We start from the raw sequence: 24858 nt of genomic DNA on the forward strand, positions 1-24858 counted from the left end.
GCACATAGTAAAAACAGAGTACTTTCAAATTCACTGCTGTTTGTTGCAGGAAATAAGATGTAATGTAGCCGTCTGTTACTGCATTAAGTCCACAGCCCCTCTTGTCAACATGCCTTTGGCTAAAAGACGTGGAAAAAGCTTTTGCCAAACCATTCATCCTTCCTGACAGGTGTAGAAAATAAGTGAGCAAGGGATAATAGAGGTCCCAATATTTATAGGCTTGCAATCTAAACATGGTTTGAAAGAACTTTTGTTCCTATGGCTTCTTGAGAATGTATCAGAAATTGTCATTGTTTAAGACTGAGGAGATACTTCATCTCAAAGTTTCAAGTGAAATAGGGCTCTGCTTCAAATTACATAATTTTAATTATGCCTTCCCAGTGGCATTTTAGCAGGTGGCATTTCAGTGATCAATGAAGCACTGGCATCTGTGCATCCTTGTATATTACTCTAGGCTGCTAGGCCACTGATTGAGAATCATATTATTGTCACCATCATTTTTAGATTCCAATAAAAACCACATCATTGGGCACCTTTCCTCATTTTGTAGCCCAAGAATGGTCCAAAAAAGATTAATTTTTTTAAAATGAGGAACTCTTTGTTCAAATATCTTCCTCCTTCACACTTTTGATTTCTAAGCAGAATTTCTTACCTATGACAAGTCTGGATAGTTAATATTGTAATGCCATAAAGCTGGCTTTATCACCTCAGGACAAAGTACCTAGAACAGTAGGTGTTCAATAAATACTTGCTGACTGATTAGCATATTATTGCATAAAGAACTAAGCTGTTTGGATATTTCAAAGCTTCTTCGTTATAAACCGATTTCTATGGTACATCAGTTCCAATACTTAACTGCTGAAAAAGAGATAGACAACTTTTCCATTATCATTAGCTTTTTAAATTACATTTTCCTAATTGGAATGTAAATAATCAGTAGATTTTTGATAACAACTCATTTGTGAAACACCTTAAGATTTACAGAGTTTTTTTCCTTATAAGGATCCTACCAGGTACTTATTGAAAATTCAATTAAGGCAGCTGAATGATACAGTGGATAGAGCATTGGGCTGAATAAGAAGCCTGAAGTTCAAGTCTTGCCTCAGTCATTTACTAGCTGTGGTTCATCCTTCCTTCTTGAAGAGGATCATGATATCAGGGAGATGATGACATGACTTGCACTTAACTTTGATTTGAGTGAGGGAAGTCTGTGCAAAGTCACCAGCCTCACTTTCTCTTTCAGAACCATCTGAATCCAGTGGCCTAATATCAATCAGGAAGACTGGAGAGGGCCCAGGAAGCAGTGGGAGACCTTGGCCCTTTTAAGCTAGGGCCTTTTCAGGTTCTCACTTTGAGTGAGGCAACATCCATTCAGGGAGAACTAGTTATGTGACCACAGGTAAGTCACTCAACCTCTCTCAGCCTCAGTTTCCTCATCAGCAAAATGGGAATGATAAAAACACTTATCTTACAGGGTTGTTATGAGATAGTCAATGTAAAGTGTTTTGAAAATCTTAAAATGCTATATAATGACTAATTACTATTATTAATATTAGAGAAAGGTGAGGCTCATAAAAGTTAATGACTTCCCAATCACCATTCAGTCAGAAGTGTTGGAGCTTCTTGACTGATTCCAAATCTATTGCTTCTTCTGACATACCATACTCCTTAGATAACAGATTTTCATATTTTTACTAAGGCTGATTTTAATCAATAATTTTTTAATCAAAATTTTCAGAAAAAGAAGTTGTGCTAACCTATTTCTCTTTAGTAGGTAAATTCTTCTATAGATCACTCTCCACCACTTTCTATCTCTACAGCATCTCAGAGGAAAACAAAACAAAACAAAACAAAACTGCCATAATTCCGAGAAATGTAGATCATGAGTCTTCTAGACTTTTCCCCAGGCTGGTTTCTAAGTCAGACACGGCAAGTTAGTGAAGCAGGAAAAAGAAGTTGGTACATTTACTCTCCTGGCATTTCCCATGCTGGGGTTTTTTTTAATATACAAATATTAGGATGCTGTAGCAAATTCAGGAGGATAAAAATGTTGTTAGAATCTTGCCCAGTAACCACATCCAGGATCCTCAAGATATAATAGGCAGTGCATCTCATCCCAGATCTGTGAAGCAGTGAAATTCTATCTATATCAACAAGCATTTAGTAAGACCTACTATGTGAAAGATACCACAGGGAGCTCTGAAGATAAGAGAAAATAAAAAAAAAAAAGTCATTACCCTCAAGGAGTTTATATTCTCCTGCAGGTTGTAGGGGGAAAGTATATAGCACATACACAGATAATTTGAGGAGAGAATGAACTAAAAATGGGGGTAAGGGAGGAATCAGGGAAAACTTTTCATAAACTGAGGGCACATGAGAGCACATGAACTAAGCCTTGAAGTAAGTAAGCTGGCAGTACATGGAGTTTCCTCATGCAAAGATATGCACACAAAAGGGAGAAAGGTGGGAGATGGAACGTAGAGTTTGGGGAACAACAAGTAATGTAGGTTGGCTACAAGAGAATTTATGAAGGAACATAAAGTAATGGGCAATGACCAGGAGAGGTATGCTTATCTTAAAATTGTCTTTATTTCAAAATCATACTTGGTATTTATCTCCTCCACAAAATGTTTTTTGACTAACCCTATTCAAATCTAGTAACTCTTTTCAGTTTTGTACTTATTCAAAGATTTACTTGTATGTTTTCTATATCTTTTCCATGTGTTTTTACTCTTGGGTTTCTAGTTGTTTTTCATGATGCTGAAATATTAGCATAGTATTCTTCTCGAAACACTAAATGAATATTGACTAAACACTATTCTGAGAAGAGACAATGAGGGCACTTGGATATATCTTTAAATAACAATAATGATTACAGGCCCCAGTGGAGTAGTACAAAGAGTGCTATACTTTTAGTTAGGAATCAATCAAATATTTATTAAATACCTACTATGTGTCAGATACTCTGCTATAAAATAGGGTTTACTTATATTATAATATATAATACTATGAAAACAAAAATTTGACAACCCTTGTCTTCAAGGGGATTTGATCCTCTGGGGGGAGGGGGACAACATGTCCACATACAAGTAGATAATATACATACACATTTACACAACACATACATGAATGTATACTCACAGTACATACAAATATATATGCTATCTATTTATATGTGCATAGCTATGTATAAATATATAGTATATATATACTCTATGTGTATGTATATTACATATTATACAGACATACATGCACACATATGGTATATATGTATGTACATGCACATTCATACATACAAGGGAAATTCAAAGTAATTTGGAGGGAAAATGGAGGCATTAGCAGCTGGAGAGATCAGGTAAGACCTCATTTAGGAGGTACTGCTTTTGCTGGGCTTTGAAAGAAATCCTGTCTTTTACACTAGCTGGCCACATAGACAGCTCCAAAGATCTTCAGACTGCTCTTAGGCTAAATGCTGCACTTATGCCTCACTCTGCCCGCCTGCCTTTCAGAGGGATGGAATACCAATGCATCACATACATATATCACGTTGCTTTGGAGATGCAATGCCCTCAAGACCACTTCTTAGAGTATAATGTCTGTGTTTTCAGGCCCATTTTGGGAGAACCCTCAACATATTATCCCAAGGCTGTGCTGGGACAGCATGTAACCCTCAGATTTTACAACAGGATAGTGTAGAAGGAAGAATGTTAGGCTGAGAATGAAACCCAGTTTGAATTTTGCATCTTGCATTTACTCTAGGTCACAAAAGTGAAAGCATTTGGCCCTTGCATCTCAGTTTCTTTATCTTAAAAGAGGAATTGTAGTAAATCCATGACTTCCTTAATAGAGTGGTTGTGAGGAAATTGCTTTGAAGACTTGAAAACTACTGTCAAATCAAATTTAGTCAAAAAGCACTTATTAAGTGCCTACTATGTGCCAGGCACTGTGCTAAACTCTGGGGACACAAAGAAAGACACAAACAGTTGCCTCAGGGAGCTCATTTTCTAAGAGGGAAGACAACATGTAGACAACTATATACAACAAGATATATGCAAGATAAATTGGAGATAATCCCAAAAGGGAAGCCTTAATATCAGGGAGGATTAGGAACCATGTTGTCATTGTTATTATTGTTGTTTCAGTGACCAGCAAATTCTTTCTCTCCTCTCAAGGATAATTCAGCTGAGGTCACTTTAAGCAATATTTTCGATTTCTAGATTTATAATCTGAAAGAAAAGTGTGTTTTAACACCAGCTGCTTTGTAATTACAATGGCAAGTTTGACTAAACAAAGGTCCGATTTCAAATGAAGCACAGTTGCTGTTGCCTGCTGAGAAGCAGCAGCATTAGTCAGAACAACCAGTTGGGTGGTAAGGAGAGAGTTGCTGGTTCTTTGAACAAAGGTGGTATGCAGAGTCAGAAGCAGCACCAGACCCAGAAAGCTGCTGAAACCATCAGGGGAAGATTTATCTTTGAACACATTCTGGGCTGAAAATCCTTGTGGTTTGCAGTAATTTCCGTGCACTGACACATTATACTTACCTTCTGCAAGAAGACTTGCCTGGTCCTCCTTATTGTGATTAACTTTCTTCTGAGATGATTCTCAATTAAACCTGTATATATCTCATTAGGACAGAATTGTTTGTTTATTCTCTACCCCCCCTTCCCATTAGACTGTGAAATCCTTGGGGGCAGGGACTTTTTTTGCCTTTCTTTGTATACCCAGCACTTAGCACAGTACCTGGCACACAGTAGATGCTTAATAAATGCTGTTGAATTGATTATACTATTGCTGTAGCAATCTCCATTAATATTTTTTCCATTTTTTTTTCCATTCTGAAGAACAAGGTAAATAGAGAGTTTCCAATATCCTTCAGGAAACCTTTCCTATCAAAAAATGTTGGAGCAGGAAGATAGAGTATTAGAAATCATCTGATCCAATATTCTTATTTTGCATATTTACAGACCACAATGATCTCTTCACAATTCTTTAAGCATTTATAATTCACTGTAGTAGACCAAGGGCTGGACTAAGAACCAAGAAGACCTGGGTTTAAGTCTTTTTTTCTAACACATACTAGATGAGTAACCATGCCAAACTTCTTGACCTTCAGTACCATCCCCCCACTCCCAACTCTAACATTCTAAATTACAAAAATGTTGTCAATTTATATTCATGGGAGGAGCTTCCACAATGGGATTTTCCCACTCCAATTATAACATCATAGGGTCATAGATTAAGATATGGTATGGACCTTTGACATATTTACTTCAACCCTACTCCTCCATTTTATACTTTAAGTAGACTCCCACTCCAATTATTAATCTAATCAAGAGTTATATAATGTTTTCCACTGATATCTAATTATTTCATGCATGTTAATCTTTTCTTCCAACCTAAACTGTAAGCTTTTGAAGGCAGGAAACCACCATATTTTATCTTTTCCTTATATCTCTCATTATATCTAACTATGAAGGAAAGCTAATTTAATCATAAAATCTTAGAGATCATGTTGCCCAAGGGTTCTTAACCTGTGATCCATGGGCCATAGATGGATTTCAAGAGATCTGTGAGCTGAAAAAGGGGGTGGGGGGAAATTACATTTTTAATTTCACTAACCTCTAATTGAAAAATCCCATAATGATTGTAAGCAACAGAAAATTATTATGAAAGGGGGTCCAGAGATTTCACTGTCAAAAACTATCAAAGGTGTCAATGACAGACAAAAAGGTTAAGGACTCTTGATTTAGTTCATCAGAAGACTGATCAGCAGTAACCATGTAGTATAGTGGATAAAACACTGGACTTGTAGTCAGGAAACCTGGAGTTCAAATTCTGTCACAGATATTTTATTAGCTATGTGACTGTGGACAAGTCATTAAACCTCTGCCTCAGTTTCTTCATCTATAAAATAAGGATAAAAATAGCACCTACTTCCCAGGGTTGTAATGAGGATAAAATAATATTTGTAAAGTGCTTTGCCACCTCAAAGTGCTATATAATTTCTTTTATTATTATTATTATTATTGTTGTTGTTATTATCTTGGTTATTAGTTAATATTGGTAATTGCTACCTGCCTTTTAAAATGAGAATCTTTATAGTTTACTTTAGTATTCATCTAATTAAGAAGGTAAGGTATCTTATCCATAGCAAGGACCCTTATTCTAGTCTAGGTCCTTATGTAAATCCAGAAAAGATCAGGACTACATTTCCCTCAAATTAGCCAATTAGCTTCTTATTTCAAGGATGTAGGCAGTCAGTTTCTATCCCAGTTTAATGTTTCCGGGTGTCATGGACAATATGCTTCTGGAACACTTTTTTTTTTTTTACTGAGGTGTACCATTGGAGCTACATAGTGGATACCTTAAAGTCACTGCTGCATTGATTTTCTTGATAGTGTAAACAAAGCTTCTACATTTCCCACCCTCCTAACTATCTATGCAAGGGAGTCAACTACAAAGCAAGAGAAAAGGGCATGAAAAGCAAAATGCAAATAAGAGATACATGGTTTCCAGAGAAGCAGAGAAATGCAAAAATGTATTTGGATATATTAATGGAGTTTTGGTTATCAATGATGCAAACCATTTATCTTCTTTGTTTTCAATTAAATGGGAAGAATTGGGCAGATTTATAGGATGGATCCTTGAAGAAAATCTCTCACTAGCAAACTTTGTCTGAGTGTTTTCTAAGCTAAGATCAAAGCCTCCCATGTTCTTTCTTTGACAAAGAAAATTTCTGCCATCAAAAGAGGATTGCAGAAATTGCAGAACAGGCATAGTTTTCTTGAGCCCCATAAGGTCAAAAACCACTCTTCTAATGAAGCAAAGTGATTATGCTGTGAGATCCCACTATCAGTATCTCTCTACTTCAGAGACCTCCATATTTTCTCTGAGCTCTCATAGTAGGAGGAAGGATTTTCATTTATTCAGAGCAGCACATGTTTTTGTTCAGCTCATCATTCTACACACCTGATTCTGGGAAATATTTCTACAGCTGCATGGGATGCCATTGGGCCTAGGAGACCAGGTACTGTCAAGAAAGCACAAGATTCATTAGATAGCATAGTGTTCCTGATGACACCTCTAAGTCCCCAATCAATTTTCTAGGCACTGTTCTCAATTCTTGTTATGGGTGGGAGCACACAATTGTGGAAAATCTCAGGAGGGGACCTGGAAAAAAACACAACAGGAAACAACTATATAGTGGAAAGAGCATCAGAGTGGGAATACCTCCCCCATCTCTGACACTCCTTACTTATGTGACCTTTGGCAATTCACTTCATTTCTTTGGACTTATCTTGATTCATCGTGAAAATGAAGTAGTTGGACTAGATAATCTCTAAGACTAAGTGTAAGTCTAATCAATACCATTCTAGTTTTGTTATTGCCAAGCATAGTACCTTGCACATGGCAGCATAAAAAAAATTGCTGAATCTTTTAAAATTCTTTTTGTCAACTTGCCAATGAATAGCCTAAAGTATTTGTCTTCATCTGTATAAAGGACATAGAAGGGTATGACTCATGGAAGCATCTGGTTAGGAAATGCTGGAAATCTAGGTATTTTATTAAGGAAACTGATTTTGCATCTGTGGCTATGGTAAACACTGGTCACACTGGTCTCTCATGAATCTGTAACACTTGGAAATTTGAGTCAAATAGCCTACATATTGATATATGTGTGAGAATATCTTATACATTGATATATGCTTGAGATAGAGAAGGATAAGGAAAAAGGAGTGGAGTGGGGAGGACAGATAGAATAGCAAAGAGGATAAGAGGGAGGGAGAGATACAAAGATGGAGGGTGGAAGAATCTTCATTGGTAGGGGGAGTTTCTTCACTGGAAATTAGTTGCACCAATGAAATCAGAAACATGGCAAACATAGAAACATATAGACACACACACACATGCTACACTGGCCAATGGTTTTAAGAGAAAGTTATTAGGAGCACCATCCTAAGTTGCTAGCAATGGGCACACTTTCATTTTAAAAGTAATCTAGCGTGACTTTTTTTTTTTAAAGCTGTTACTGTTTAGAATGGGCTTTTATGGAAAGCATAATTCAACAAATCACTCTTCTTGGGACATACTTGGGATTTAGGATCTCTAACTTTATTTTGTGACCTCGGAAACAGCTCTAAACTAATCAGTGCTTACATATTAATTGGGCTTAAATACAGACACAGTTAAATGATTTTCAGTGTAGACTTTACACACAAAGATAGGGAGGTGGTTTTCTGAAAATTACAACCACACATCCATTTTTTTCCAGTTACCTTGTTTGTAAAGTGAGTATATCCATACATATCTATGTCACCGGCAAATTGACTGATCAATTAAAATCTATCAATGAAAATGGCCATGTTTGTGTAAAATTGTATTATAAAACTGTCAAGGCAATTCACTACTTGTAGGGTGAGAATGAAAGTAAAGACAGGATAAAAAAAATTGTTATCCCTGAATTTTAAACTACAAAATAAGAAAATGTAGTAAACACTCCATAATGCTTCCTCAAGACTCTCTCATGCTGACTTTATCAAAACATCTGAATTACTCAAATTGAAGAGACATTTTGCACCATTGCTAGTGACAAAACAGGTAGAATTTGGTATTCTATCAGTGCTATTTCTTTGTTTAAAGCCATGAAGGAAAGACAATTTTCTTTTGATAATAAAAGGAATTTCTGAATATTTTTTTCCTTTTTTATCTACACCTACATATGTCTTACAACTACCCCCAACCACCAAAGACCACTTCAGACTGCTTGGGGTCTCTGTGACTTTGTGGAATGCTGCTGGCTCAAGCAGTATAACAGGATAGTTGTTGAACCCCTTATATTATGAGTTTTACACATGGATGCTCATTAATCATCTTGGGAACCGTACTTCAGGGGACACAACCCATAGTATACGTCTGAATTAAAATCATCTTGGCAATACTACTAGACAGGAAAAAAATTGGGGGGAGGTAGGGGCGAGGATTCAAGAAATAGTCCAGCCTGCCACAAAGGCCTTATAGACAAGACTGTAAGTTGCCTTATTAAATAAAATATTAAGCCAATACTCTGTACTTCAACTTTGGACAATAAATTCATTCTATTAACAGGGAACAATTCTAATATGCAGTATGCTAGAACTAAAAAGAGGTAGACTTCTAGCTTCTCTTTCTTTGGCAGTTTGGTGGACTTAAAGTGCTTTGTTTTATTAACAGAAATCTATTTTCTCTCCCTCCTAACCACCACCCCATTAGGAAAAAAAAAAAGAAAAACAACATTCTCCCTTTCAACATGTCATTTTTCTTTTTTAATCATCTTAGCCAATCTTATGGGTGTGTGAGGTGGAATCTCAAAATTGCTTTAATTTGCATTTTTCTAATTAGTAGTAATTTGGAACAAGTTTTCATATTGCTAGAGATAGCCTTTGTTTCTTCCCTTAAGGACTGCTTGTTCAATTCTTAAATCTTTTACTAACTGGGGAAAGTTCTCAATCTTATAAATTTGAATCTGTTCCTTATATATCTTAGATATAAGACTTTTATTAGGGAAACTTACTGCAAAGATTTTTTTTCTTCTACATTTTCTTCTCAATCTATGCATTATCATGTCATAGGAAAAATAGTACTAGAGTTGTCATCAGAAGAGTTGGGTTCAAGTCTTGCCTGTGACACAAACTATGTGTGTCATTTTATCTTTTGGAGTCTTAATTTCTCCATCTATGAAATGGAATAATACTTCTTACACTATTATCCTCACCAGGCTGTGATGAGGATCATAAAGGTGTTATTTTTGTTAATGAATATGAAATTTTAAAAATAAATATGAAACCTTAATACAATTCATTCATTTATCTTTAAATTTATTCACTCATTCACACCTTTCCTTTGACAAGTAGAACATAGATCTAAATAGCACTTATAACTCCAATGAAAGAATCCAATCATGATACCTCAAACTAACATAACGTCAATACAAAATATTGAAAGCAGTTGTCTTTAAAAGTGTAGATAGAACCAAAAAAGTCATGAGGACCTCACAGAAAATTTGGTACCATACTTGGGGGCTTGGGTTATAAGGAAGATATTTAGTACATACCCAATATAGTCACACACAGGGTAAGATGATAAAATGGGATGAGTTCAAGTGATAATATTTGTGGAATGTTTTAAACTTAGTACAAAACAGAATAGAAAATATACCTGATTTTTCTTCTCCTCTACCTTTATAGTGCCAACAAGTCAAATGAGATAAAGAAAGAGAAGACTCCATGGACTCCTCCCATCAGCTTCTCTGGCCTCCATTTCCTTTTCCTTGTGTCATACCACTTCTGTCCTTTCCATCTCTCATATCACTGCCAGACTAGTCTGCCTGGAGGGTAGGTGCTACAGCACTGGAAATGGTTTCAAATTGTATCTCTGACACCCCTTTATGACTATTGGCAAGACATATAGCTTTGCTGCACCTCAGTTTCCTCATTGGCAAAATGATTAGGCTGGACTACTGGCCTCAGAGTTCCCTAACAGCTCTAGTTATGATCCTCTGTTCAAAATGATTCAGTATCTCTCTATAGCCTGCAGGCATATTCAAGGCCCTCCACACTCTGAAGTCACACTGCCTGTTCAACTGTATTTCAAACTATCCCTCATGTACGTGCTATATACTTTAGCCAACCTGGAACTCTCCATATCCTGAATCTTTTCTGCTTATTTGCTCCTGTTCTTCCTAATGTCTGAAATTTGCCTGAATCTATCCTCTTCCACCTTTCCACACCCTTGGCCTGTTGAATTATTACCTATCCTGAGAATCCCATTCTGTGAGTTGGGGAAAATAGATTTGACTTGTATATTCCTAACCCCTAAAATGCATGCATGCTAAGGTTTAACTGACCCAAATGCTAGGCACTACCCTGTTCTCCAGCCTCTTGCTTGCTGTGACACAGTTCCATTTCCTATAATGTCTGACCACCATTCCTTTTTAGGCAACTCAGAAAATACCCCAATGGTGTCAAACTCAAATAGAAACAAGGCTCACTAAATTATACATCAGTATTTCTTAAGACCACATATTGACTTAGAAAATGACATATTATCTATATTTTATTGTGGTTTTAATTATTTTGTTAAATATTTCTGAATTAAATTTTAATCTGGTTTACACTCAGATGTGTTGTGGGCCACATGCAGGCTAATGGACCAGGTTTTTGATACATCTGGTCTAAAGTACCCCCACTGCCTTGCCTCATAGATGATGGCAATTTCCTATTGGTGCCATTAAAGCTCTTTTTAAAAAAATTCTAGATAAGTTTGAGCTCAGCATGGCTTTGGGGAGTTGGAAGTGAGGGCTTATCCTGCTGCATATCTGGGCTGTTAGTCTTCCCATGGACCTGGGGCCAGTGAAGTTGGACAGTGAAACTACACCACCTCCCAACACCCGTGATCCATAACTGCTATTGCTATGTGTCAGTGTTGCTTTTCAGAACAGCTCTCCCTAACTTTACCCTGCACATTCAAATACCAGCACCTCCACGAAGCTTTTATATATCTCCTCGTTTCCCTTCTGATCCTTCATAACACTTTTCATGTGCCATAATTAAACTCAATTCAATTCAACAAACACTTATTAATTACCTACTATGTGCAAGGCTTCCCTAGTTCCAGGGACTACATCCTAATCAAAGTTACCATACCTTTAATGTAACTCCAAAGAGGGATTTTGTTTAAAGTTTAGTGCCAAACCCTATTCTTACCAATGGGGCTGGAGGTTTTGCTTTCTTATAATTTTAATAGGTATTGAAAGCATATGATAGGAGCCTGGAAATTATGAAAGGGCAAATTTTTAAAGATCACCAAGCCTGAAAAATCTTCACTATGGCTCATTTATGTCTCAAATTACTAATAGAAATAAATGAAAGGTATATGCAAATTTACACTTGAATATTATTAAAATCTATGGTTAAATATGTTCTTTTAAAATAATAACAATTATTTAATTTTTCTGATATAAGAGTAAGGTCTTTGGTTCTGACCTAGTTGACAGAAATTTCATTATTATGAATACCAAAATAATTATATTTATAAACTTGTTAAACCAACTGCTGTAGAAATCTCAAGAGTTCTCATTAAATAATAATTACAGGAGTAGTACAATGATAAATCTAGTCATCTACAGATAAAATGAAGTCTTACTGAAGCACTCAACTTCAAAGCATCACCTTTTCTATCTGAGGAACAAAGCTTCTGGGCCATTTATCAGAATGGAGTATACATGTATGGGAAATTTGACTGCTTTACCACTTTGTGTTACTTTGTGATCATCATCAAAACTCAAATGAAATCATAGCATGCCTGTACATGGATACATCGTTTAGAGGCTGCTCTTTAACTAGTATATCTGAAAATGGACCTCAACTAAACAATGATCCTAATTATTGTAAGCACCAAAGAATGCATGTTGGGTAATACCAGAAGGCTCTGCAACCATGGCTCTGCAGTCTTCATGAAAAATCTCAGAAGCACTTAGTGACTAACTGCATCAAAGTAAGATGCCCATGGACCTGCTTGTTTAGCAGCTGACCTAGTGTCAACCTTGTGACTACTACAATTGCCAACTTATACTATATAAACCCTGGGCTTACTGTATAAGCTAATATATTTAACTAACCTAGGGCTAAGTCTCCATAATATTAAAAAAACTGATCAAGTCTTCAATTCATTCAAAATAAACAGGCCAACTTTTTGCGTCCTGTAGTGAGATTAAAACACCCTTGCAGTTGTTAAGTGATTTCAGTAATGTCCTATTATTCATGACCCCATTTGGGGTTTTCTTGGCAAAGATACTGCAATGATTTGCCATTTCCTTCTCCAGCTCATTTTACAGATGAGGAACTGAAGTGAACAAGTTTAGGTGACTTGCTGAGGGTCATACAGCTAGTGAATGTGTGAAGCTGGATTTGAACTCAGGTCCTCCTGACTCCAAGACTGGTGCTCTATCCACTGCATCATCTAGCTGCCCCTTTAACGACTTATAATTGATCAATTGAAAAATATTTATTAAGTACCTACAATGTGCCAGGTACTATGCTAGGTGCTTAAGATACAAATACAATTCAACAGTTCCCACTCACAATGAGCTCACACACTCACATGGGGGCGACAAGTACATATAGAAATATGTACAGTATAAACATAGCTAAATGAATGCAGATAAAGCTAATCAATAAAAAAATTATATGAGATAGTTTAGAAGTGAGCATCATTTAACCCTCTCACTGTTGTAGGCAACTCTCTAAGGCTATAAGTTGGTTCCTAGTATGATAGTTTCAGGGCTGGAAGGGAAGTCCAAACTCTGTTAGAAGTTTTTTCCTTACTAGGAGTTCCCGACATTATTGAAATCACAGGTCCAGTCTCTATCCTTATCCCTTCCTTTTATGACGATGGGAAGTTTTATTCAGAATTCAGAAACTTCTAATCTGGGCAGGCTGCCTCATATGTATACACTATTCCAAAACAAATGGGAATTTATAGGGGCCTGTGAATGGCATGTACCAAAACACTCAGTTTGCTTCCATCTTGCATCAGACAAAAAGTAGTGGCTGATGCTGTTTACAAGTTGCTCAAAGTGCCAGTTCAAACTTGAATGGTCTGATACAGATTCAGTAGAATGCCTGGTCTAAATTGGTACTTTTGGTTTTCTTTCAATGTTGTTACCCTAAATCTGGGATCTGCAAACTTAAAATATATATGTATATATATATATATGTATGTATGTATGTATGTATGTATGTATACATATATATGTATACATACACACATATATAAATGTATTTCAGTATAATTGGTATCTTTAGTAATACTATATATTTCATGAATTTATGTATTTAAATATTATTCTGAGAAGAAATCCATGTGTTTCACCAGCCTGGCAGAGGGCACCATAACAGAAAAAGAAAATAAATGGTTTTTCATGCTGTTCAACCCTTTCTAAACACTTGTGGATATATCTGACAGTGACATACTACCTAAATGGGACAGTATAGATAGGAACTTAGTTTGTTCAGAATCTAGCACTAACTTGCTAAGTTCATCTTCTTCTTTACTACAGGAAAGATAATAATAATAACCTAATTTATAACCTTACTGAAGACATTCCTCAATAGATAAGTGACCAAATGATATGAACAAACAAGAATTGCAAACTATTAACAACTATATGAAAATATTTTCTAAATCACCAATAATAAGATAAATGCAAATCAAAACAACTCTGAAGTTTTACAATGAATTGGCAAAATTGAAATAAGATGAGACTAGTCAATGTTGCAGGAGTTGTGGAAAGATGGGCACACTAGTGCATTATTAGTGGAGCTGTGAATCAGTAAAACTAATTTTGAAAGTAATTTGGAATTATGCAAATTAAATAATTAAAATTTCCATACTCTTTGTTCAACCCAGAGATTCCACTATGGGGAATATACCCCAAGGAGGTAATTAATAAGAAGAAAGTCAGCAAGTACATCAAAATATTTATAGCAGTATTTTTTTTTCTTGGTAGCAAAGAACTAGAAACAAAGCAGATATCTATCAGTTGGGGAACTGTTAAACATATTGTGGTACAAGAATGTAATGGAGCATTACTGTGTTTTAAGAAATTGTGAATATGATCAATATAGAAAAGCATGGAAAGACTTAAATGAACTGATACAGAATGAAGCAAGTAGGGCATAGAAAACAATGTATACAATGACCACAACAATGTAAATGGAAAAAAAAACTACAAAAAAAATTCAAAGTGAACTTTGCAGAATTACAAAAAAATAGCACGATGCCAAAGAATTATTAAAAGACACCTTATTAATACATATGGATGCAAAAATCCTAAATAAAATACTACCTAGAAGATTACAACATTATATTACATAGGTTGTACATTGTGAACAAATTGGATTTATCCTAGGAATGCATGAATGGTTTAGCATAAGGAAAATAATAATAAGGGTATCAAAATCATGTGATTATATTAACAGATGAAGAAAGAGCTTTTGATAAAGCACAACACCCATTCCTATCAAGAAAAATTGAAAGCATAGGTATAAATGGATTTTTCCTTTAATTGATAAGAAGAATTTACCTAAAACCATCAGCAAACATTATTGGTAATGAGGATAAGCTAGAAGCTTTCCCAGTAAGATCAGATGTGAAACAAGGATACTCATTGTTACTACTACTATTATTCAATATTGTATTGGAAATCCTAGCAATAGCAACAAGAGAAGAAAAACAAATAGAAGAAATCAGAATGGGCAGTGATATAATAAAACTATCTCTTTTGCAGATGATAGGACAATATAATTGGAAAATCCTAAAGACTCAACTAAAAAAAATAGTTGAAACAATTAATGTTAGCAAAGTAGCAAGATATAAAGTAAACCCACATAAATCATCAGCATTCCGATATATCACCAACAAAACTCTGTGAGAAGAAATAGTAAGAGATACCGCATTTAAAATAACTGTAGACAGTATAAAATACCTGGGAGCACAGCTGCCAAAACAAATTCAGGAAGTATGTGAACAAAATTATAAAAAAAGTTTTTATAAAAATAAAATCAGATTTAAATAATTGGGAAAATATTCATTGTTCATGGGTAGGCAGGGCCAATATAATAAAATTGACAATTTTACCTAAATTAATCTTTTTGCCATCCCAATTAAATTACCAACATTATTTTTGCTGAGTGAGAAAAAAAATAACAAAGTTCATTTGGAAAAACAGAAGGTCAAGAACATCAAGGGAACTAATGAAAAAAAATATAAAGGAAGGGGGTTTAGAAGTATCAGATCTTAAACGATGTTATAAGGGAGTAATTATTGAAACTATCTGGTATTGGCTAAGAAATAGAAAGATAGATCAGTGGAACAGAGTAGGCATACAACATATAGCAGCAAATGACTATGGTAACCTTGTGTGTGACAAGTATAAAGACAAGTTTTGGGATAAGAATTCATTATTTGGTAAAAGTTGTGGGGAAAGCTGAAAAGTAATCTGACAGAAATTGAGCATAGGCCAATATCTTATACCATTTACCAAGATAAGGTCAGAATGGATACATGAACAAGATATAAAGGGGGATATTAAAAGAAAATCAGAAGAAGATGGAACATATTATCCATCAGACTTATGGATAGGTGAACAATTTATGAAAGAACAAGAGATAGAGAGCAGAGTCAGGTGTAAAATAGATAATTTTGATTACATTAAATTTAAAAAATTGTACAAATATGACTAGTTTAGCCAGGATCAGAAGGAAAGCAAAAAATTGGGGAAAAATTATAGACAGTTTCTCAGATGAAGATCTCATATCTCAAATATATGAAGAATTTTGTCAAATCCATAAGTATACAAATCATTCCCTAATTGATAAATGGTCAAAGGATATGAACAGGCAGCTTTCCAATGAAGAAATCAAAACAATTAATAGTCATATGAAAAAATGCTCTAAATTGTTATTGATTAGAGAAACACAAATTAAAACAACCTTGAGATATCATTTTACAACTATCACATTGGCTAAAATGATTGAAGGGGAAAGTGACAAATGTTGGAGGGGATGTGGAATAATTGGGAAATTAATTCACTGTTGGTGGAATTGTGAGCTGATCCAACCATTTTGGAGAACAATCTGGAATTATGCCCAAAGAATTATTTAACTCCCTATACTCAGCAATATACTGCTTGGTCTATTTCCAAAGATGATTAGGGAAAAAGGAAAACAACCTATATGTCCTAAAATATAGCTCTCTTTGCAGTGAGAAAGAATGGGAAATTGTGGGGATGTCTGTTAATTTGGGAATGGCTAAACAAGTTGGGTAAATGATCATAATGTAATATTACTGTGCTATAAGAAATGATGAGCTCAATGATTTTAGAAAAACATGGAAAGACTTGCATGAAATAATGAAGAGTGGAATGAGAAGGACCAAGAAAACACTGTATACAGTAACAGCAATATTATTTTAAGAATAATGTTGAGTAACTAAGTCATTTTGAGTATTATAAATACCTAAATTAACTACAAAAGACCTTTGAAGGAAGATGCTATCTGCCTCCAAAGAAGGAACTGATAAATAGAAGCATGTATAGCATGGTTTTACACACACATACATACATTCACACACACACACACACACACATACACACATACACATACAGATACATAGTTGTGTCTAATGGTAGCCATCTTTAGGATAGGGTGGGACGAGGGAGGGAAAAAATGTAAAAAGTGCACAACAGAGAATAAAAGAAAATGTAGAAGGAAACAGACAGCAGAGTAGCTTTTAAAGCAATGAGTAATACTTACATAGATTTTTTAAAGTAAACTGTGAAATGTAAATTCATGGTTTTATAGTGAATCTTCTTTTTAGGTTGTACTGTGTGCATAGAAATGTTCTTTTTTGTCTTATGTATTTAAGTTAAAAATGAATCAAAAATTTAAAAAAAAGACACTTCCTCCTCCCACTCTTAATCCTTTGTAGAGGTGAGAGGCCCACAGGTGGAGAACATTGTATATTTTGTATTGATCAGTTTTGCTGACTTCTATTCTTTCTTTTTTCCTCTCTTCTTCTTTTTTATTAAAAATATTCTTTGTTGTAGGGTCTGCTCTCTGGGATGGGGAAGAGAGGAGATATTGGGAGAAATTTAGGTGATATAACAACAAAGGATGTCAATAAAATCATTTTAAAAAAGAAAATAAAAAACCCTTAAAAGACATCGATATCTAATAACTATTACATTTTATATATATAGTTTCAAATATATAATTGCTTGACTGCACATGTTTGTTACAAGAGTCTTGTTTTATTCAGTTTTATTTTCCAGTGTGGCTTGAGGTGAGAGAGAGAGAAAATGTACTTTTTAAATTAATTTTTTAAGTTTTAGAAAACAAAAGTGTACAATGAAAACCACTGCATTTTTGAGGATTACAGATAAATTAACAGACAAAAATCTGAAAACTTCAGAAGAGTGTTCATGGGGAGAGCTGCTGTCACCGTTAAAGAAACCAAAATGTTCAAGTAAATGTTAAAAAAAAATATGCCTTTGAAAACTTTACAAAAGCTCTAACCTGATGCCTTGTCATAGTGTGGGTGTGATCCTGGCTTGTCAAAGGCTGGGCCAGTCTCTGGCAGTCCCTGTTGTGCTGGGAGGGTTTAAAGTACAGTCCTAGTAACAGACCAAGTCTGTCATGTGAGGTTCTATCTAGTTAGAGTCTGAAAGGCTGAGCAACATGTTGGCCACAAGGATGAGTTTTTTAGTCAGAGCAACTTTCCGAAACAATCTATCAATTCTAGAAAGAGGGAGGGAAGAAAGGAAGGAAGGAAGGAAGGAAAGAAGGAAGGAATGAAGGAAGGAAGGAAGGAAGGAAAGAAGGAGGCCTCCATTATTGGAGGTAGTAGCCATATGGAATTATGGATGTCTGATATATTGAAATGTCTAATGAAAGTAACTTGTTACTGCCAGTGAAATGGGTTTATGACTGCACCTACTTTGTTCCAAAAGAACCAACTAAGTTGGTGAGAAAATAAATCAAAAGAATAATGAGGTCTCGTGTTTACCCAGTGGATTGATTGAACTTCTTACTTTCCAAATGGCTACTGTACCATTGTTTAGATGCAAACCATGTTAAAAAAAATAATTAAAACAACACTAACTGCCACCACCAAGGGTATTTCAGTTGATTTTAAATTTCTTTAAATTTGTGGTCTGTGTTCAGTCAATCACAACAGCTTTAAGAGTTAAAGACATTATATGCTATAAGCCATTTATGGTATCAGAAAAAAATCATAGTATTAACCCTAATTTCCACTTCATAGGGGTGCCTAGAACTACCTCTGTTTCTCAAAACCTGGTTAGCTCCCTTTTGCATTTGTACATATTACTTGCATTACTCAATTTGGTTTCCAACCAACCTTTACTTAAAGCAATGCCTTTGAAATTATTTAAAAGCTGGTCCTTTCCTCAGCTCTCACTCATAACTCCTTATTTTCAAATTAGTGACTGTCTCAAGCCATTTATTGGCAACGACCCATTCATTTCCATTTCGTTCCTTGCATTTTATGAGATTCTACTCCCAGCTACAGGGATCAAGTCTGAATAATCTCCTTCCTTAATTCACACCAAAAGCAATTTTGGTTTGTTCAGTAATCATTTCCTGTAATGTATTAAGCTGTGGGAACTTGTACAAATAGTATTAGGGGAAAAAAAAGTCATCAAAAGCAACATGGAGTCCTCAGGTCACACTATTCCCTCTAGGGGGTATCTGGAAACTCCATACTGTCAGGGTGGGAGTTAGGATTCATTATCCAATGCCACTTAAGTCTGTAGGAGAAACCAAATTGGAAATCCCAGTTGTTCTCTTGTGGTGATATAGTATGGGGCCAGGTTTCTCTGCACTAGCCAGAATCTTCCAGTAGTCCTTTTCTTAAATTAGGACACTGAAATCATATACCATGAAAACCACCTGCTGTCTTACCTGGGCACCATGTTTTGGCTCTGTGTGTGTGTGTGTGTGTATGTGTGTCTGTGTGTGTGCACATGCGTGTGCGTGTACAGGATGTGATCTATCCGTGTTTGCTTTATGAGTTGACGTTGTCAAAGTCAGACCAAAATATCTAGCCACCATTTGATGTACATTGTTTTTTTTTTTCCTGATGAAAATTTATTCTGAAGAAACAGGTATTTCTTGTTCTCAGGGTCAGCTTGGTTAGGGTCCTAGAAAGAGATCAGAATGATGATTCTGGCTTAAGGGGAAAAAAAAACAGTTACACCTCTCTCTCTCTCTCTCTCTCTCTCAGTTCAAATTGACTGCTGGGAGCACTGAGTATTGAGACAGTTGTGCTTCAGGAGAAGGAGCCCTATGATTTTGATGATTCTGGAAATGACTTCCACCTTTACCGGCATTATCCACCACTCCTTCCAGCAAACATGGTTCCAAACTATCAGCATGCTATGGTTTGACAACAGACTGCCAAGCACCCTGTGAAGTGTCTGAGCTGCCTGTACCCCTTTATCCAGTGTCGTTAAATGAGAAACATGGTCTAGGACAGTTTCAAATCTGCTCCTGGCAGATTTGGCTGTGGGGAAAACAATCACGGCTAGAGCTACTGGACTTGCAGGAAACTGTAGCCCCCACTGATTGATTGTTATGCCTATTGCTAAGGCCTTGGCAGAGGTAAACTGCACCAGCAGCTGTGATATTGGCAGCAGATATATTAATGTTGGAAATGGAGGCACCTTCAGTCAGAGTTTGTGTGCTGAGATCTAAAATTCTGGACAGGACCCTAGGAATGATGGTGTTTTGAACAACCAAGTGAGATGAGTTGGTAATTGGTCATGCCAATAGCACCTGTGGCCTCTGCAGACTAGCCAAGGTTTGGTAGACACTGCTCATAAACATTTACATGAAAAGCAAATAACTACTTAGTTTTTTTCCATGTCCCATTTATGCTCCGAGATCTTCATTTCCCACTGAAGCTCATGCAGATAAAATTGATGTTCAGTTACTGAAAGTTCACCCCCCAAAAATATGTTGAATATTAGAATATGATAAAAAGAAAGAGGAGCAGAGTGTCATTATTTTTCATTTGAATACAATAATAAACATATGGTTAGAGGATTATGTGGACATCAGAGGAAAACAAATCTTAATATATATTTGGTACTAGAAATTTTTTTTATGCTATGTGGTAGACTTGGGAGGCGAAGGAGGGAGGGAGAGAAATTGATGCTGGGGTGGCAGTGATGGCAAATCAGTGTTAAGAATGGCCCATTATCTTATTGGAAACTGGACAAAGTCAGTAATGATAGAAAATGGCCTAGGCCTTGACAAAAAGAGTTGAGTAACACCTAGTGATAGGGTGATAGGTGACTTTTCTCTTGACATTTACTTGGAGTTTACCACCAATACTCACACCTTTGATTTCATTTTATGAATAATAACTTATTTGAATCCTGATTATCTCCTTGGTTATTCTTAGGAATATTTTATTTTAACCTATAAGGACACTAAAACTCCAGCATTGTTCTGTTCCCTTTCCTTTTCTCCCTCTCTCTTCTGTCTTCCTTCTTCCTTCCTTCCCTCCTTTACTTTCTTCCCTCTCTCTTTCCTTCTCTCTCACCTTCCTTCCCTTCATTTCCTCTCTCTCTCTCTCTCTCTCTCTCTCTCTCTCTCTCTCTCTCTCTCTTTCTCTCTCTTTTCTAGGCTGGAAGTGTAAGGGTCACTCATGGGCCCAACCCCATTGCTGATCAGTGAAAGCTTTGATCTTCTCCATATGGCCTGGTTTGCTACTCCTTAAGCAGTATGGTGGCCTTCCCCTTGCTTCCCTACACAGAGGCCCCTCCTGCCCCAACTCTTTCAGGCTCATAATAATGGTGCCATACTTAGTGTGGACACCTGGTTGACTTTAGCCCAACTGTAGCTTGGAACTCCCCAACTCTGATGACCCACCAATCTCAGCCTCTTACCCTCCCAGAGAATACAGATATGAGCCACTATACCCCGTTCTGTTTTCAAAGAACTTCAAAGAGAAAGATTTCACAGGTTTTCTTTAAAAAAAAACTTACTTTAATGCTTACTACCCTTTACTAAAGTAAATATATCTTTATAGCTAAAATAACCTAATTCCTTTTGCTTATAGGTTTATCACATTTCTTCTTTTTGTTCTAGCTGGCACTAGACACAGTACTTAAAAATCAGTTCTTCAATGTTTCAAGGATCTATAATTTGGTTAATGTAAAAATTTCCTTCACTAAGATACATCACAAGTCTTCAGTGATTTTTTTTTGAGAACAGTACCATTATCCCCATTTCATAAGTGAGGAAACTGAGGTTTGGAGAAGTGATACAACTTTTCCATATTCATAGTGGTAGGACTTGAACTTACATTCTTCTAACTCCATGTCCAACTCTCTTTATACCTCACCACACTGCTTCTGAAGGTTTTAGAGTTGTGTTTCTGCTGTCAAAATAAGTCCCAATTAAAATCCCACCTCCTACAGGAAACCTTCCTCAACCCCTTCTTAATTTCAATACCTTCCCTTTTTAAATTATTTCTGATTTATCCTATATATAGCTTGCTTTGTATATATATGTTTGCATGTTGTCTCCCCCATTAGACTGAAAGCTCCTTGAGTGCAGACACTGTCTTTTGCCTCTTTTTGTATCCCCAGCACTTAGCGTAGTGCCTGGTGCATAATAAGCACTTAATAAATATTTACTGATTGTGCTCAGAAGCAAGAAGTATTATCTATCATATCATTTATATTGTTATGTTATGTTGTATACGAGACTTAAGATCTTTCCAACTTAGTAGGACCTGTCAGCACTTATATTTCACTGGCATAGTCCCCTGAGAACCTAGGGGTCACTAGGTCACAAGCTGGCATCACAGTAGACTTTAATTTAATCTTCTCTCCTTAATAAATAATGTCAATTCAAACTTTTTCAAAAAAATCATTTACAGTTACCCCTTCCACATCATGACTTTCCTCATTGTGGCTTCAGTATATTGCAAGTCAACATAAAAAATTAAATGGGAATTTTTGGGGAGTTTTGCAAAAGCCATAGACAGACAAGCAAAGGTTAGCAAATGACACAGAAAAAGTTTAGAAACTCAGAAATGCATAAATATACGTATAGTGTTGTATAATATCAACATATTTTATCTTTTAATATCATAACAATTCAGACTTCTTCTATGGTATAAAGGGAGGGCTAAAAAATTTTACATGGATTATCCAGATCTTGGGAGCACCATGCCCCTAAATCCCATGATGTGGATGGCATAGCTGTAGTCTCTTTTTTATATTCCTCAAAAACAATATGTCATTGTACATGTTATTTCAATATAACATAGAATAAAACACAGTACTTCAGGAGAGTTCTGACTCATATCATTGACAATAAATTTTGCTTGTCTCCTTAAGTCTATCTGTTGGAAATATCTTTAATATTATTGTTTCATAGAATAATTAGAAATATTGTTCATCATGATGACTCAGGACCACCAAAGGCCTAGTGTCGAATCTATTTCATTTGATTATTTTTAGCAAGTTGGTTCTCTACCTCTGCTATATACACAGTGACTCTCTATTGACCCCACAACCATATCAGATTGTACTATCTTGATAGCTTGACAATACTTTGCATTAAGGCACAGAAAGGAGTGTATCTAGCACATGCCATATAAGGACAAATCACCAGGGCATGCATAAATATGTGTAAAAACTCTCATTCAATTACATTCTGCTCCTAACTTATTTCGGTGACGTCTCTTCCTGTTTTGATTTCAGGTAAGTGGCATGCCCTCTCTGAGGCCTATCTTCCTACTGTGTAAAATGAAGAGCGTGGGCCAGAAGATCTCTAAGATCTCTTGCCTCTCTGATTGCTATGATCTTGACTTGACTTCCAAGCTTGGCTTTCATATCCTGTGTGTTGATGCTGTTGTCTTTCCCTTTGGGCTGATGATTCCCTGGGACCACAGATCTGCCTCTTCCATTAATTGATTTAAATGTCTGACCTAATCATTCCCGTGTGATAGCCTGCTATTCTGGGGTTCTGGCATTCCAGTGATTAATTCATGCTTGCCAAGCAAGAGGACTAACTTTTACATTACATTGTCTGGTTCATATGTTACTCTATAGTGTTATGGTTTTTATTAAAAAAATATATATACATATATAATATATGTATATATATTCTAGAAGTAATATGTTACCGACTCCAGCTGGGTCACCATTAACTCATTGGCTTTCTTTTCAATGACTTCCCACAGTAAATGGCTATCTTGTTTTTCATCCTGCTTGCTCTTCCACAGAGTTTTTCATTATTGATCACAATTCATTGAGCTCACTTTTCTAACTTGTCAAGGTCAGGTTGAATTCTAATCCCATCTTAAAAGATTATCATGGCCCCTCCTAGCTCTATGTCTACTACAGACTTATTGATTGGGCTCTCTGTTCATCACCCAGTCATATTCACAAACACCAGAGCTAGAACTAACCCCTGTGGAAAGCCACTTATAATATCCCCTTAGGTTGACTCTAAGCTATTGATAGCAGCTCTTAAGAGTATAAACCCCCATTCACTTGCAAGCCCAGGGAAAGCTAGTATGGATTAAATCATATTTTCACAGTTTATTGATGACTGTGTCATGAAGGACAGAATCAAAAGCCTTGTTAAAGTCAAGAAAAATTACATCCATTGCCAGTTATGAGCCAGTGAGTTGGTTTTCAAATGTCTAAAAACCTTTAAACCACTGCTTGGGTTAGAATTATGGTCCAAACTGGATTTTATCCCTAACTTTAATTGTTTTAGTATAATTCCTAACTATGGTATATATTATGCATTTGTATAATTACTTTATGAGGCATGGGAATGTCTTCTACTGGACCAATGATAAAGAATATTTATGGACATAGACAGTGAGTGTTATTTATATGTATTTCACTCAACTATACTTATTTGTTACAAGGGATAGATTTTTTTGTTTTAACTAAGGGAAGTTAAAAGGGAGAGGGGGGCATATCAGAGGTGCAAAAAAAAGTCATTGTAGTTCTTAAAGAAATTCACAGAAGAAAATGGAATAAAGTTCAGCAGGAAACTCAGACAAGCAGGACAGCTTTGAAACTAATATGCTGAACATATTATAATGCTTTAAAATGCAAGCTATATATAACAGGTGTATAATTTCATGTATAATTTTTTTTTGTTCTATATATGGAAATGCTCATGTTTGTTGACGTTTTTTAAGTACAGACCAGCAGAAAGAAAGAAAGAAAGAAAGAAAGAAAGAAAGAAAGAAAGAAAGAAA

This window comes from Vombatus ursinus, unplaced genomic scaffold (genome assembly GCF_900497805.2).
Source record: "Vombatus ursinus unplaced genomic scaffold, bare-nosed wombat genome assembly UNPS02014779.1, whole genome shotgun sequence".
NCBI lineage: Eukaryota > Metazoa > Chordata > Mammalia > Diprotodontia > Vombatidae > Vombatus > Vombatus ursinus.